This window comes from Carica papaya, chromosome 7 (genome assembly GCF_054855325.1).
Source record: "Carica papaya isolate Zhongbai chromosome 7, ASM5485532v1, whole genome shotgun sequence".
Taxonomy (NCBI): Eukaryota; Viridiplantae; Streptophyta; class Magnoliopsida; order Brassicales; family Caricaceae; genus Carica; species Carica papaya.
In genome coordinates this window covers 11452334-11468288 of record NC_142315.1, presented here as the reverse complement: position 1 = coordinate 11468288, position 15955 = coordinate 11452334, and the positions used below count along the sequence as shown (strand labels likewise).

General features: G+C 34.8%; 1 long non-coding RNA gene across 1 annotated transcript; it reads left to right on the top strand.

The window, feature by feature from the left end:
- Nucleotides 1–13323: 13323 nt before the first annotated feature.
- Nucleotides 13324–15231, top strand: LOC148252959 (uncharacterized). The gene is made up of 3 exons (XR_015813734.1): nucleotides 13324–14118; nucleotides 14446–14531; nucleotides 14981–15231. It is a non-coding gene; the product is annotated as an uncharacterized LOC148252959 (long non-coding RNA).
- Nucleotides 15232–15955: the final 724 nt, after the last annotated feature.

Genomic DNA, 15955 nt, shown 5'->3' with positions numbered 1-15955 from the left:
ATTAGATTATACTATGGAGGAACCAGGTGGCCCTGTGACGACACCAAGTTGTACGGTGGAGGCATTAAATTATACTACAGGGTGTCGGATGGTACTATAGAGGAGCTAGGTTGTACCATGGGGGTACTGGATCCTCTCGGTGTAGAGGTGATTCATACTGTGGTAGGGTTGGAGGGAGATCAGGTAATTCCTTTCTCTCCTCCCTGATCTGCTGGGCAGAAATGAGTATCTCAAGCATCTTGAAGAGCCGATCAATATCCTTTCGAAGTGATCCCTCCAGAGTTACTCTATTTAGTGGGGGCTTTCCTCTCCTCATGTTCTTTTACCTATATTTCATAATAATAGTTTGAGACTTAGATTGCATTTAATTTAGTTTAACCCTATGTATAAGGAATAGTTTTGAGAAATGCAGCTCTGATACCAACTGTAAAATTTCAAATCCTTATCAAGGATTTTGAGTGTATAACTCAGTAATAGTAAAATGACAATACTGAAATTTATTATTTTAATGAAAATAATTAATGTTTTTAAGTTATATTTCTTGCACGTTATTTAAAATGCCTAATAGGGATATGAGAATGTTTTTAAAACTTAAATAAGAAAAACACAGAAAGAAAATAATTATGGTTACCCTCTACTCGAAACTAGCGAAGTGGAAAGGGTAATTCTTTAACTAGTCTTTTACTGTTCAAGATCCAGGTCTTAGTTGTCCTAATCTGAAATGGTTAATAAGAAAGGGATGAGCTCCACTAGCTTAGTAGAATATTAACATTTTGCCACTGATACAGAAAATCAAAGGATTATAGAAAATATAAAACAATCAATGAAGCTCATTCTTAATAAAACTCAAATACTAGTGCATTTATTATTTGTTTCACTGAAAATATTAGTATTTTCTCAATTAACCTGTAACTTCTCAAATGTCATACATTAAGATAAAAACTAAAAGAGTAATCTAACAATATACATATCAAAAGACGTATAATGTTTGATTCTTTACATCTTTCCCAAGTCAAGTTTCTTACCAAGTCTATCACTACTATAATATCTTACCTTTCCCTACTGGTGTCACTAAGGTTCTATAAGGATTCTCATTACACATGAATACAAAAACTTTTTTGTAATCAAATGATCGTCCTCATACCCCGCCCGGTAATGGGCGCCATAACTAGAAACTGACTCAATACCTCATTTGGTATGAGCGACATTTATAAACTCCCAACCTTACTCGGTGTGGGACTTCACAGCCCTGTACGACTAAGGGTAACGTTCACAGTAGGGTTCACCCTATGTACCACATCTGTACACCATTTTCTATGACACCTGGTAAGCCCTTTAATTCAACAATATTGGTATACGAATACATAGTTTCCATTATTATCTAGCCACTAATAATGTGTGAGACTCATATTTCGTAAATACAATAAACACAATCCATGTGTTGTGATGTGAACTCACCTAACAATTGTACTAGTTTGAACACGTACTATAGCAGTATATTTGAATATCGTCCCACAAAAACTAATATAACAATTACTAGAATTATAACTAATTGATATTATTTGGCCAAAGACTAAGAGAATGAGTATAAACTACAACTTAACTACAAAAAAGAAATAATGAATTAGGATTATTTAACAACCAAGATATAATGATGGTTGAGATCTTAGAATCCACCTTAAGTTTAACTATGAATTTCTTTAATTCAATGTACAACCAGAACTTTCTCCACATTTTATTCAATCATGTAGTAATCTCTTTTTCAAGATTAATTACCTTACCTATTTTCTATTAACACACATATCTCTATGGATTAGTATGAATCGGTACATTAACATTTAGTCATCAAGTATATAGATCATGCCAAGGATCTCTATTCACATTTAATCTATTGTGCTAACTTGATATTCTAATGAACAATCAATCTTTCAATTCAGTCATTCATCATAAATCAATAAATAGGTGATCAATCTATTTATGCACTAAGCCAGAAAATAGCACATAGGGATTGAGGAAGAAACCTTTTATAAATTGAATAAGGAAATCACGAAGTATCCCTTAGGGTTTCATCAAAGATCCCAACAGAAAAGTTTAGTTATATATCTTAAAGAAAATTACAAAAGTGAAATTTAAAGGAAACATGAAACAATTAAGAATAACCAACTAGAAGAAGTTCTTGATGTCTGCAGCTGTCTTCTCTTTTCTCCTCCTCCGGTCTCTTTTTCTTTTTGTTTTCTTCCTCTTTTTATATCATTTAAGACATAATATTCTAATATGGCACGTCCCACGACCATGTCGAATTGATACACCACCGTGTCTTCCTCGAAATTACTTCAAGTTTTAAACACGACATGGTTGTGTCTCCCAAACACACGACTGTGTCTCTTTCATCGAGTGAAACAGAAACGTTGTCTTCTTAACATATGGTCATGTGCTGGGCACACGATCATGTCTTCTAGGAACATGGTCATGTCTCACTCCTCCTCATAAACAAAAACCCTGGCTCCATAACACATAACCATGTGTTATGGCCATGTCTCCAACATCTTTATATTTTAACCCTTTTTCGCCCAAATCTTGTTCTAATCCACTTTAATTTGCCTCCAAGTCCCAAATTCATTCCTGAAAAGTGGCAAAGACAATCCAATTGCATACGTGGAAAAATCAATCAAAATCAACTCAAATAAAATAGAAAAATATTTATAAAATTCAATTATATCAATTCCCCTACACTTGAGTTTTTGCTTGTCCTCAAGCAATCTTAAATCCATTCCATAGCAAAACCATTAATGAAATCCTCCTCATCAAGACCATATTACATCAGGATAACACAAAATAATATGTACAAAGGCACAATCATCTATAGAAGACAATTCAACAACTTCATAATATAGACCCCATCTAGTCCGATCTTATTCTTAGAAATTAAGTATCCAAAATATTCTGAGTCATTCAATCATTTGTAATATCCAAACTTTATAATCCAAAACATAATCAAGCTCAGTTGGTAAAAGAGTAAGCATATATACAACTTTATTTTTACTTTTTTTAAGGCACCTTATTAGTCATTCGGAATGTCAGTCAACCTTTCTACGCGATTGTAGACATTGGTGATGCCAGCCCTCGGTTACTCAGTTGGTCACACTTTCGAATGGCCACTAGCTCTACTCATAATCAACATTTTATTTTTTGATCTATATCGGTCAACTAAGGAGTAAGCCCTCCCTATCAATGACAACTGTGTTCCCATGGCTCAAAATTGAGACATCTGGTTAAGCTAGCATAACGTCAAACCACTAAGCTACGCCCCTTGGTGGTGTAAAATTAAGTGATCAGCAGAGTAGTTTTTTTTTCTACTAGCTTTACTCATAACCACCATTTTATTATTTGAGCAAAATCAGTCCAGTAAGGGGTAAGCTTTCCCTACCAAAGGCAGCTACGTTCCTAGGACTTAAATTGGAGACCTCTGGTTAAGCTAGCATGACACCGAACCACTAAGCTGCGCCCTTTAGTTATATAGAATTGAGTGATCAGCGAAGTAGTTTTTTTTTTTTTTGCATACATATATATCCAATTCTATACCAAAATATGCTTACTTTTATAAATAATTATTCAGTTTAGACAAAAGAACAAATATCATGACTCAAATGATGTAAAAGATTCTAAACTCTTAAAACTTAAATAAACTAAAAAGGTCAAATACTTCAATTGCTAAACTATTTCCACAAACAATCTTATCATCGTACATATAGATTTAATGTCATAACTATCATCATAGGTAGTCATGATGCAACATGACATGTCAATATCAAACCAAGGAACTTCATTAAGATTTAGAGGATAAGAACAAATATAAAGAATTAGAATACCACTCCCCCACATTTAAATGCAACTATGTCCCTATAGTTCATAAAGAAGAAAGATGAAAGACAATCACAACAAAATAAATTAAACTTCCCTGAAAATTTGATGGAGTAGCATCTATATAGCCTTGGTGAAGTTTGTGAAAAACCTAAAAATATATCGATAAATGCTAAAGGAAAACTCAGCAAGTAAGTTAGTGGTAAATGAGAGAAGGGAACTAAAAGATATAAAAGATAAAAATAGACTAAAAAACAAACAAAAAAATAGAAAATAGAAATAAAATAACATAAAAATGAGACAAATTTTTTGACCGTGGATAGGGTGGGGGCTGGAATCCTGTATGCTAATAGTACGCCATCATATAATGTTCCATTCGCCTTTGGCATTCTTTAATTCTTTCTTGCCCCCTACTTAGCTACTCTAATCTCTCCTTTATGATAGAACTTGAATTAGGACATGTTTGTACATTGGCTTGGGGATAGCTAGGCTCAAACTTATCCATGGGTCTCAACCACCTTGATTTCAATTTGTTCGATGGTTCCTTAGTTGATGGCTTGTCTTTATTTTCACTAGAGCTACAAATCTCATTAAATATAAAGTTCCTTGGTGCATTAAACTAAGGTCTCACTTCTAGTAAAGCTACTTGCTCCTTGACTTTTTCATTCTTAATGTCACTCATTTCTTCAATCATGATACCTCGTTCTAATACATCTTTAAAATAATTTTTCTGAAAAATACCTTGCATGACCAAATCAAGTATATAAATCATGAAACAAGTATAATATGAGGTATGTGCATATTTTATGAATTCAGACATATAAAAAGTAATTTCCTCATCAAATACTCTAAGAGATAATTTACCATCATAAACATCAATTAAAACTCTAGTAGTTGCTAAAAATGGTCTTCCTAGGATAATTGGTATCTCAAAGTCCTCTTCCACATCTAAGATCATAAAGTCTACTGAAAATATAAACTTATCAACCTTAACTAGTACATTTTCTATTATTTTAACCAAAATTTTGATAGACCTATCTACTAATTAGAAAATAATCCTAATAGGCCTAGGTTCTCCCAATCCTAGTTTTTTATAAGTAATATATGGTATCAAATTGATACTAGCTCCTAAATCACATAATGTTTTTTCAATTGAAATATCACCTAAGTTTCATGGAATAGTAAACTTACCTAGATCACTCCACTTTTATGGCATCTTGTTTTGTAGAATAGCTGAGTATTCTTCGTTAAGCATCACCATGGCCATGTCTTCTAACTTCTTCTTGTTTTAGAGAATCTCCTTTAGGAACTTTGCATAGCGAGGCATCTGTTTTAAAACTTCAACCAAAGGAATGTTAATATGCAATTGTTTAAAAATATTTAAAAATTTATTGAATTATTTATCATTTTGTTGTTGCTTCAATCTCCCCGAATATTGAATGTTGGAGTGTTCTCCTTCTCAATTGGGCCACTCCTTCTCTTGATCTCCTTTTTTTTTTCAATTTTCTCCTTGTTTGAGTTCCTATCATCTGTATGTGTTCTCTTGGTTGTTTCCACTTCCACTAATTGTTTTCCACTCCTCAATGTTATAGCATTCATATGCTCTCTTGGGTTGTTCTCTGTGTTGTTTGGTAAAGTTTCTTGAGCATGCTCAGAAATCAACTTTGCCAATTGCCTATTTTGGTTCTCTAGACTTTTGATGGAGGCATCATTACATTGTAGGCTAGTGTCCATTGCTGTCATGAATTTAGCAAACATATCCTCTATGTTTGGCCTTCATTTAATGGGGGGTGGAACTGGTGGGGCAGATTGTCTCTGATTATTTTGGTTGCCCTATAAAAAATTAAGGTGATTCCTCCATCCAAGATCGTAAGTGTTAGAATAAGGATTCCCTTGTTGAAATTCAGAATTCTGAACTCGTACTTTTTACACTGTCACCATATTCATGTTGTCTATCTTCTTAGTTAAAGCCTCAATTTGCACAGATAGAGTTGTATAATATGCAAGCCAACACTCTTTCTTGATAAAGATCTCTCATTTTCCCATTAGTAACTATTATTCGCCATATCCTCAATCAACTTGTAGGTCGCATCAGGTGTTTAATTATTCAATGTTCCTTCAGCTGCTGCATCAATCATGGTAATGTTGGCAGTGAGACCATTGTAGAATGTCTGCACTTGAAGCTACATAGGTAAACTATAGTGAGGAACTCTTTTTAGTAGATCCCTATAGTAATCCCAAGACTCATACAATGATTCTCCATCTATTTGTGCGAATGTTATGATGTCATTCCTCAACCTAGCTGTCTTTGAAGGGGAAAAGTACTTGATTAGAAAGTGTTTTGCCATGTCCTTCCAAGTAGTGATGGAACCAGCTAGTAACGAATTCAACCAAATCTTACATCTATCCTTCAATAAGAAAGGGAAGAGCCTTAATCTGATTGCATCATTGCTCACTCCATTGTGCTTGAAAGTGTCACAAATTTCCAAAAAATTGGCAATGTACTCATTAGGATCTTCAGGTAGGAATTCAAAAAATTGTATTCTTTGCTGAATCATCTGGATGATGGCTGGCTTAATCTCAAAATTATTAGCTATTACAGCCAGCCTTGTGACATTCAATTCAATTCTAGTAAGAGATAGAATAGCATAATCCATCATTGTGCATTCTCTTCGCCCTTTTGATTCGTCACCCATCGTTGTCGTTCCTCTTCTAAATGAATTTCTAACACGAGATGGGAGTCGCCTACTACTTGCTTATGCTCTTAGTTTATGACAAGTCGTTTCGATTTCTATATCAAAAATCAATATTTCTTTGTTGCTTCTGGTCATGCACTACAGAACCCCCTATAAATAGTTAGTAAAACAAAGCAAACAAGGTAAAAATATCAAATTAATAAAAATTAGTCAACTCTAATATTGGTAGTATTAGTCCCCAACAATGACGCCAAAAACTTATTGTGATGTGAACTCCCCTAGCAAGTGCACTAGTTCGAACACGTACTATAATAGTAAATTCAAATATCGTCCCATGAAGACTAATATAACAATTACGAGAATCATAACTGATTGACATTATTTGGCCAACAATTAAGAGAATGAGTATAAACTAAAATTTAACAACAAAAAAGAAATAATCAACTGGAATTAATTAACAACCAAGATATAATTATGGTTGAGATATTAGAAGCCACCTTAAGTTCAACTATGAATTTCTTTAATTCAATCTACAACTAGAATTTTCTCTCAAATTTATTCAATCATGTAGTAATCTCTTTCTCAAGATTAATTATCCTAGCTAATTTATAATAACACACATATCTCTATGGATTAGTATGAATCGGTACATTAATATTCAGTCATCAAATATATAGATCATGCCAAGTATCTCTGCTCACAGTCGATTTATTGTGCTAACTTGATATTTTAATGAACAATCAATCTCTCAATCCAATTATTCATCATAAATTAATAAATAGGTGATCAATCTATGCATTAAGTCACAAGATAGCACATAGGGACTGGGGAAGAAGTCTTTTATAAATTAAATAAAGAAATCACAAAGTATCACTTAGGGTTTCATCAAAGATCCCAACAGAAAAGTTTAGTTACACATCCTAAAAAAAATTACAAGAGTGAAATCTAAAGGAAACATAAAATAATTAAAAATAACCGACTAGAAAAAGTTCTTAATGTCTGCAGTTATCTTCTCTTTTCCCCTCCTCTGGTATCATTTTCTTTTTGGGCTCTTCCTTTTTTTATATCATTCAAGACCTAATATTCTGATCTGATACATCCCACAACCATGTCGAATTGACACACGATCGTGTCTTCCTCAAAATTAAGTCAATTTCCTGCTTTTAGACATGACACAGCCGTGTCTCCCAAACACACGACTGTGTCTCTTTCATCGAATGAAACAGAAACGCTACCTTCTTTACATGTAGTCGTGTTAACCCAGTATAGGGTACACGGCCGTGTCTTCCAGGAACATGGTCGTGTCTCACTCCTCCTTAGAAATAGAAACGCTGGCTCTATAACACACAGCCGTGTGTTATGGCCATGTCTCCCACATCTTCATGTTTCAACCCTTTTATGCCCAAATCTTGTTTCAATCCATTCTAATTTGATTTCAAGTCCCAAAATAATCTATAAAATTCAATTATATCACCATGCTTCAATATTTGTTAAGAGATGAAACTGTAAGTACAAATGAGATACAATACCATAATAGAATAGGGACATCATATGTTGCGATAGCACGAAAAGTAAAACAAAATGATCAATTAAGGTGGAGTGCAATGTAATAATTAAGCAGAATAAACTAAAATCTAACGATTCAAAAAGCATGATTAAAGCATTAGTTTTAAACTGATATAACAAAATTAAGATAGAAACGGGTTAGGTCAACTGAATAGGCTAAAAAAAATAAAATAAATTATAATAAAATAAAGTAAAAAAATAAGCAAATAAGATAAAATAAGAATAAAAATCATGAATAGACAACACGAATAAGCTAGTGGTAAACATATACTAACCAGTTACTGACTCCATCGGTAAACCGTATTTAATTAATCAAGGAATTGCCAACTATTTATAATTTTTTGTTTATTATTAATTTAGCTTTAATTTAACCATAATAGTTTAATGTCCAGAACAATGCCTTTTTTACTAGAGTTTTTTCAACGATTTTTTGTTCTTGAATTTCTTGAGTTTTTCTGATAAGATTGAACCGTGCATCAAAATGGCATGAAAATGCACGAGGAATGGTGAAAAAAGAAAAAAAATCTCATCGGAGGTCGAGTTGGGGTTTTGGAGGGGTGCTGTCACTTAGTCCTCATTCTGTGGCGGTTATGCCTATCAGTCAGGCCATTTTTAGCTGGTTCTCGGTGAAAATCTATTTAAATCATGGTTAAGAGGTGTTCCTCGATGAAATGAGAGGAAAAATAGAAGTTTACCATCGATTTTGGCCTTCTGGTACGGTGGCTCAACCGAGCGCTATCGTTCCTTTCTCATGGGTTGCAGTTGTTCTCGGTTATTCTGCATCGAAAACGTATTGGACGGCTAAAGGGCAGAGAAACGGGAAGAATGAGAAGAAGAATCGTGTTCATCGGTGCGTTTTAGGTCTCCAACATGGTGGCATCAATGTCCTCTGGTGGTTGGGCTTCTCCTCCGGTTGCCCTTCTTCTTCTTCTCCGACGAGGTGTCTGTCCGGTGGGGTTAGAGTTTGTCTGAAGAGATGCTTAAATACCCCTCTCCCCTTAATCTCGGTCGTCTATCCGGGCCCGCGTAGATCATCCTCAGTCGTCCGATCTCGCTTATTATGGAAATAAATCTGGACCGTTCGATTGAAGATGCGTGGACCATTCGATCATGCTTATCCGGGAAATCAATCTGGATTGTTCGTGCGCGTGATAGTAGACACATGTCGTTCGATTGCCCTGGCATGCGGAACGCCCGCGTGGCTCCCACATGAAGCCCGGTCAGCGTGTCTGCCACGCAGTGCATCCTGACTCATGGTGCTGCTGACGTGACCGTCCTATATGGCCCGTACTTTCTTTTTTTTTGCAATTTGATCTATGTTTTTAAAATTTTTTTTTCAAATATAACTCCCTTTATTTACAGTTTCACCATACTTTTTTAAAATTATTTTTAATTTCGTCCAAAATACATATATTTCTTAAAAAAATAATTAAAATTAAACTCTAAACTTTTTATTATTATTTTCTTAAAAATAAATTATATCATTACGAGTCAATTTTTCGGACTCGAGATGTTACAAGATTATATTACTATTCTTACTCTATGAAATTGGAATGTAAATCAAACTCCATACATTATAATTATAATTATATTACACCCTTTGATTAGCAAGTTAAAAAATAATCATCATAATTCCGTTACTATATTTGGTTATATTAAAATTACACTAAAACTTAACTAACTTTAATACCCTTCTTTGTTATGTTTGTTTGAAATGTACCATAATGCACTTTTAGAATTAATAATACATATTAGTTTCAAATAATACATATTATTTAAATGAGATAAATTATGATGTTGAATATAATTAAATTTAACTAATTATGTGATCTAAATAAAATTTGTATGTACACATTATAATGATAAATTAGTGTAAATGTAACAGCCCCGGAAATATTAAAATGAAATGAGTATTTAAATATATCAAATGCGGAAGCGAGATCAAAATTTCAGTTAACATCCCTTACACGAAAAACCAGAAACGTACTTAAAATATAAAAGATTAAACTAACTAAGAGAGGAACTCGAAAATAAAACTATGAGTATGACTACAGAGTCTCTGGGTATCCCCTTCGTCGTCCTCCTGCGGAACGGGCTCGGGAACCATGTCTTCCTGATCTGAAATGGTTAAATAAGGAGTGAGCTACACTAGCCCAGTAAGAACATCACGATATCTCACCGTCACGGAGGTAAAGGTGGGTAGAAAAACACAAAAAGACCAATGGAGCACAATTTACAATAAACTCGTTTATTAACATGAAAACCTTTACCATCCACTTACCTTGGTGGAATTTATGAAAACAATATGAGAAACACAATAACATCATCATAATCATTGAATAATCTAAGCTGTAAAACATAACACTTATCACGCCTCTTGTAATTCAATCATTGTACAACATATCCTTTTTTCTCATTTACCAGCCTACTAGTATCCGTGGGGGTCCATAGGGGTTCCGCTACCCGTTAACCTTTAACATTCATAATCAGTTTCCAGGGCCGCCCCCATACCCCGTCCGGTATGGGCGCCAAAACCATGAACCTCAATACCCCGTCCGGTATGAGGGTGAAACGGGCCGTCCCCATACCCCGTCCGGTATGGGCGCCAAAACCATAAACCTCAATACCCCGTCCGGTATGAGGGTGAAACGGGCCGTCCCCATACCCCGTCCGGTATGGGCGCCAAAACCATAAGATCTCCATACCCCGTCCGGCATGTGAGACCACAATCCCGGTAGGGTTCCCTACGGACCCGGTCCGTCCACCATCTCCCAGGATATCTAGTCAGGCTGACCCCCATAATACAATTATCAGTCTATACAATCTTTCATTTTCCTTTTCCTCAATCAACATCATCAATTCACATTTAAACAAGCAAATCGTAATTCATACCAACAGACAACATACAATATCAGTTTTTCAGTCATTCAACCCATAATTAATAAAAACGTAGTACATGCACACAAATCTGTAAAATGAACACATCAAACCTCATTTTGCATTTAAAGCTGTAAACAGGCCAAATAACAGTAAATCATCAATCACACTAGACTCGGGCTCCATTAGCAACCTTAAGCAATTTCACACATGCGTTAATTCAAGAAATACCGTTTTATCATTTTGAACTTTAATACCGTGATAGGAAATAGGGTGAGGGGTCCTTACTTGTTTTCGAGATCCGAATACGATTCACAGTGCGCCTGCAGGCCTTCCCTAATTTTCCCTGAATTTTTCCCGGGGAACTGAAACACACTAACAGTACCTGCACGTGTTCCAAAAAAAATCCAAATTAGGCCCAGGGCCCCTTTCGGACCAAATCGCAACTCCGGCACGGCGGCTCCGCCGTGCTCCGGCGACGGCGCCGCCGCTGGCGGCGGCGAGTCGCCTCGGGTTGACTGTTTTCGGCCGTTTTCGGCCGAATTCGGCCACACTCGCATTGGTCCTTGTCAGAAAACAGCCCTAGGGCCCTCGGGGGGCCAAAAAATCACGGAAAAACGGAGCTTACCGGCGGCGGCGCTCTCGGGTGCAGCGGCTCTCCGGCGAGGTTCGTGTTTTGGTGATTCGGCTCCGGTCAACCTGTAGAGAAAAGAATGGTGATCACGGTGATATAAAAATTGCATCGAACGGAGGCCGGGAAGGGCCTCGTCGGAGGCAAAAACCGAGAGGGGGCGCGGCGGCGCCGCTGGGCTTCGGCCGCGTATTCCGGCCTGGCCATGATTTCGGCTTCGATTTGGCCATAGGAGGAATCAGTGGGGAAAAACGAGTCGGGGTATGAAATTTACCTCGATCGGCGGTCGGAAATTTCCCCGGTGCGGCGGCGAGTGGCGGCGGGTGGCGGCGGTCGGCCTCTGGTTCGTCTTCTCCGGCGAGCGGCTGGCGGCTAGGGTTTGTGGTCTGGTGTGGGGGTTCTATTTATAACCCCTTGCCTTTTGATCACAGCCGTTCATTTTGTTTTAATCTGGGCCGTTCGTTTTTGATTGAATCTGGGCCGTCCGTGCGATTGAATCTGGGCCGTCCGATCGCGTGATTGATCTGGGCCGTCAGATCGCACCCACGCGGATCGCCAACGTGGCTCCTTTTGGAGTGACGCGGTCTTGCCACGTGGCAGGCCCTGGTTGGCCGGGACTGCTGACTGGGCCTGCTGACGTGGCTGCTGACGTGGCCGCCCTTTTTTTTTTTTTTTTTTTTTTTTTTCTTCTCCTTTCCGGGTGCTACAGTAAATTTATAAGTAACATAATAGAACTGATGATGTAATAAAAGAATCTTATACGAAAAATAATATAAAATGAAGTCGTTCACTCTGTTCAAATATATTTGACTTGTCTAATTAATAATTATTATTTTAAAAAAACAACTATAATTCTGTAAAATTAATAATTTAATTATTACTATTTATATAATTAGTTATAAAAGTACTATATTAAAAAAAATAATGAAAATATTTAGTTTTAATATCTTTATATCTATTTTAATATTATATTCTTAATTTATATTTTGAAGTGCCAGTAATTTTTTGAACATATATGTCAGTTAAATATTTAAACATAATTTAGGACGAAACTAATATCTTACTTATGTTTAATTAAAGAAAAGATTTATTGATTTATTAATTATTATTATAACATTTTTGGCAGAAAGTGGTAATAATAATGATAATTGAAGGCGGCTAAAATATCTTAACGAGGTAGATTTGATCTTAAAATGTGGTGGATTTTCCTTTTTTTTTTTTTTTTTTTTTGTGGTGTGTTATAATTTGTACCATCTGCCCAAATAATTAAAAAAGTTTTTTTTTGTGAAAAGCACAGCCGACGAGTTCCTGTCTTTTAATGTCTTTCCCTTTGAGAAGTAAAACTCAACTAACTCTTTTTGACTTTGTCCAAACTACACCGGCATTTCCTCACTATAATTTTAAAGTTTTACAATTTGATAATAAACTAATATTTTAAAGACTAAATTGAGTGTTTATTTATTTAATTAATCAAATTTATTCTTTTAAACTATTATTTAAAGTGTTTAAACGTAGTTTAATTAGTTTTAACTTTTTTTATTTAAAAATTAAATATTTTAAATAAATAAATAAAAATTATGAGTTGAATTTTATAAAAAATATAAAGGATCAAATTATAACTGAGTGTTAACCTTTGTATACTAATTTATTTATAAGATATCTCAACTCATTTATATTCTTTAGCATAACGAATAAACATTTTTTTTTTTCAACAGTTTCTAAACCAAAATGGATTCCCCGGTCCACTTGTAATCAATTAATGGACGAACAACATTAAGACAATTTACGTCTAATTATACATCCCTGCTGATTAGCCTATCTAATGTTCCATGTGAAACTTGATAGCTCATGTCCATGCTTGAAGTAAAAATCCTCTTTTTTTTATCGTAGTCCCTTCTTTAAAAATAAAAAGTATATTGAAATTCTTCCTCCAATTCAGAAGATTTGGTTATGTCCTAATTTCTATATATATCAATAACAAATCTACTAAGACTAAAGCAAAGAAGAAAATTGATTTTAAATGGTCATCATTCTTGGCATAAATTTTTCTAGTTCTTAAGCAGAGAAACGAATAAGCTCTCTTTCTTCTTCCTACTTTCTTCTTTCTTCTTTCTTCTTTCTCATGGTGCAGGTTTGTGAGATAGCTTGGCTTGCTTGTAAGATCTTTCTTTCAGATTGCAGCTTCATAAATTTAAACATTACATGAATAATAAAATAGCAAAAAAGAAGGCTTCAAAAGAAAATGTGACTGTATGATCTCTGGTCTGTAATACTTTAATGAGAGGTTGAGGGATGAGCTTACGCTTATTTAGTACTACGGTTAAGGACTTTAGGATTGATGTGTCATATGGTATCAGGTCGGAAAAGATTTGGAATGGTATTTGCTTACGTTCTTAGTAGTTGGTGTTCCGTTCTTTTGGGCACTTTCAGGCTAGCAGCAAATCTGGTGTTCATAATCAAGGCGGTTTTGTTGCTAGACACAAATCTGTAAGACTTTGTACCACAAACTTCTTTTTCTTTTTTGTTCTTTCTCCCTTTAAATGTTGTTGTCATTATGCATTATTAACAGCACAAATCGTGCCAGGTTTGATAAAAATGGGATGTGTAGTTAATGGGATCAGAATCTCAACCAGCACTTTATTGGAACCCTTGTTATTACAGAGGAAATTGTGACAATATAACGCATTTAGAACACCGGTATAAGTAGAAAGAAAGGGATGAATGTAGCTGTTTTAATAATCTGAAGTCTTAGTCATGTTCTGATATTTTTTACTGTTTCAAAAATTCTTAAAACTGTTGAAATTTGGGTGTCAGCACATGATACTACTGGGGCAATGGTGATGAAAATTTCGGAAGCTGCAAGGATTGCAAAGCTTGGAATTGATGCGTACATATTGAAGGTAACATTACTTGGCTGTACATATAAAAGAATGCAATGAAGTATCCAATATTATTATGAATTAAAGATTAACTCAAACCCAAAGATCTCTCTCCCTGCTCTTGCGACCGTCTCTCCAGATTCTTCTTCTCGAGCTTCACAGCTCACCTAGATTTTCTGCAAATCTTTAATTAGTTCCCGTTTAATTAGTTTTTCGTGTTATGAAATAATTTCGACGTACGATTTCATGAGTGTTGATCGTCTTTTGCAATTCCAGTGCCAGCTTATTTAAGCAGGGGCAGTCGAGTGCTTTTGAAATTCATATTGGTTTTGTTATTTTTATGCTTAAAATTTTCTTCCTTGTTAAACAAGTTAACTGCTGATCACAGACATGTATGATCACTCTGCCTTCATAACTTACCCTTCCTTTTGCTTTGTGCTAATTCTGATTAATTCATTCTCTGCATACAGGCTGTTGAGGTTTCCACTTCTAAGACTGTAAAAGCGTGTCATGCTAAATGTCATTTTTGTTGAAATTGACATCTTCAGTGGAAGCTTGAAGATATTGTTCCCTCTTCTGAGAACATTCAAATTACAAAATTCAATATTTTCCCATGATTAAACTACATGTATATACATATATATATACACACACACACACACATGCACAGAGTGTTCTTTCTTTTCTCCTGATTATACATATTTAAATATATTGTTGTTAATTTTTTTTTATTTATTTTTCCTTAATTTACATTGTATATTTAAGTTAATGAATAGAGACATATATTAATAAAAATCATTGTAGAGGCACAACAATAACACAAATTATCTTTTTTGAGGCTTTTCTTTTACAACAACCCATTCCTCCTCACTAGATGGGGGCTCAATCTCAGTGTGATGGCAAGAATCAAGCTTATGTTCAAACTCATGCCATGCAAAAAAGATATTTGGTATTACTTTTTATGTACAACCCCAGTAACACCTAAGAAGCTAATGGTTTCCTAATTAGTCCTTGTATATATATATATATATATATATATATAAGTATTTCACATAGTATTATTATTGATCCACATTTAGTTTTTAATAATTTTGATGATCTCTTCAATCGCCTCATATAGTACTCCAAGGTTAAGGCATGTGTATTTAAACTATTATTTTGTGTATATATATATATATATATATATATATATATATTTGGTATTTGCCTAGAGGTTTGGTTTCTATTATAGAACATGAAAATAATAGTCATAAATAACCCAAGGGCCACATAATAAAACCATGGTTTTATCTTTTACGTTATAAAACCTAATAATAAAGAACTCTTCTCCTATATCATTTACATCAAATTCTTCTTCCTCCTTTAACTCATGCAATTGGTGTTTAGAATGGAGTAAATAATGCTCCTTCTTATAGCTTCACAATCCCAACCTGTAGCGTCCCCAT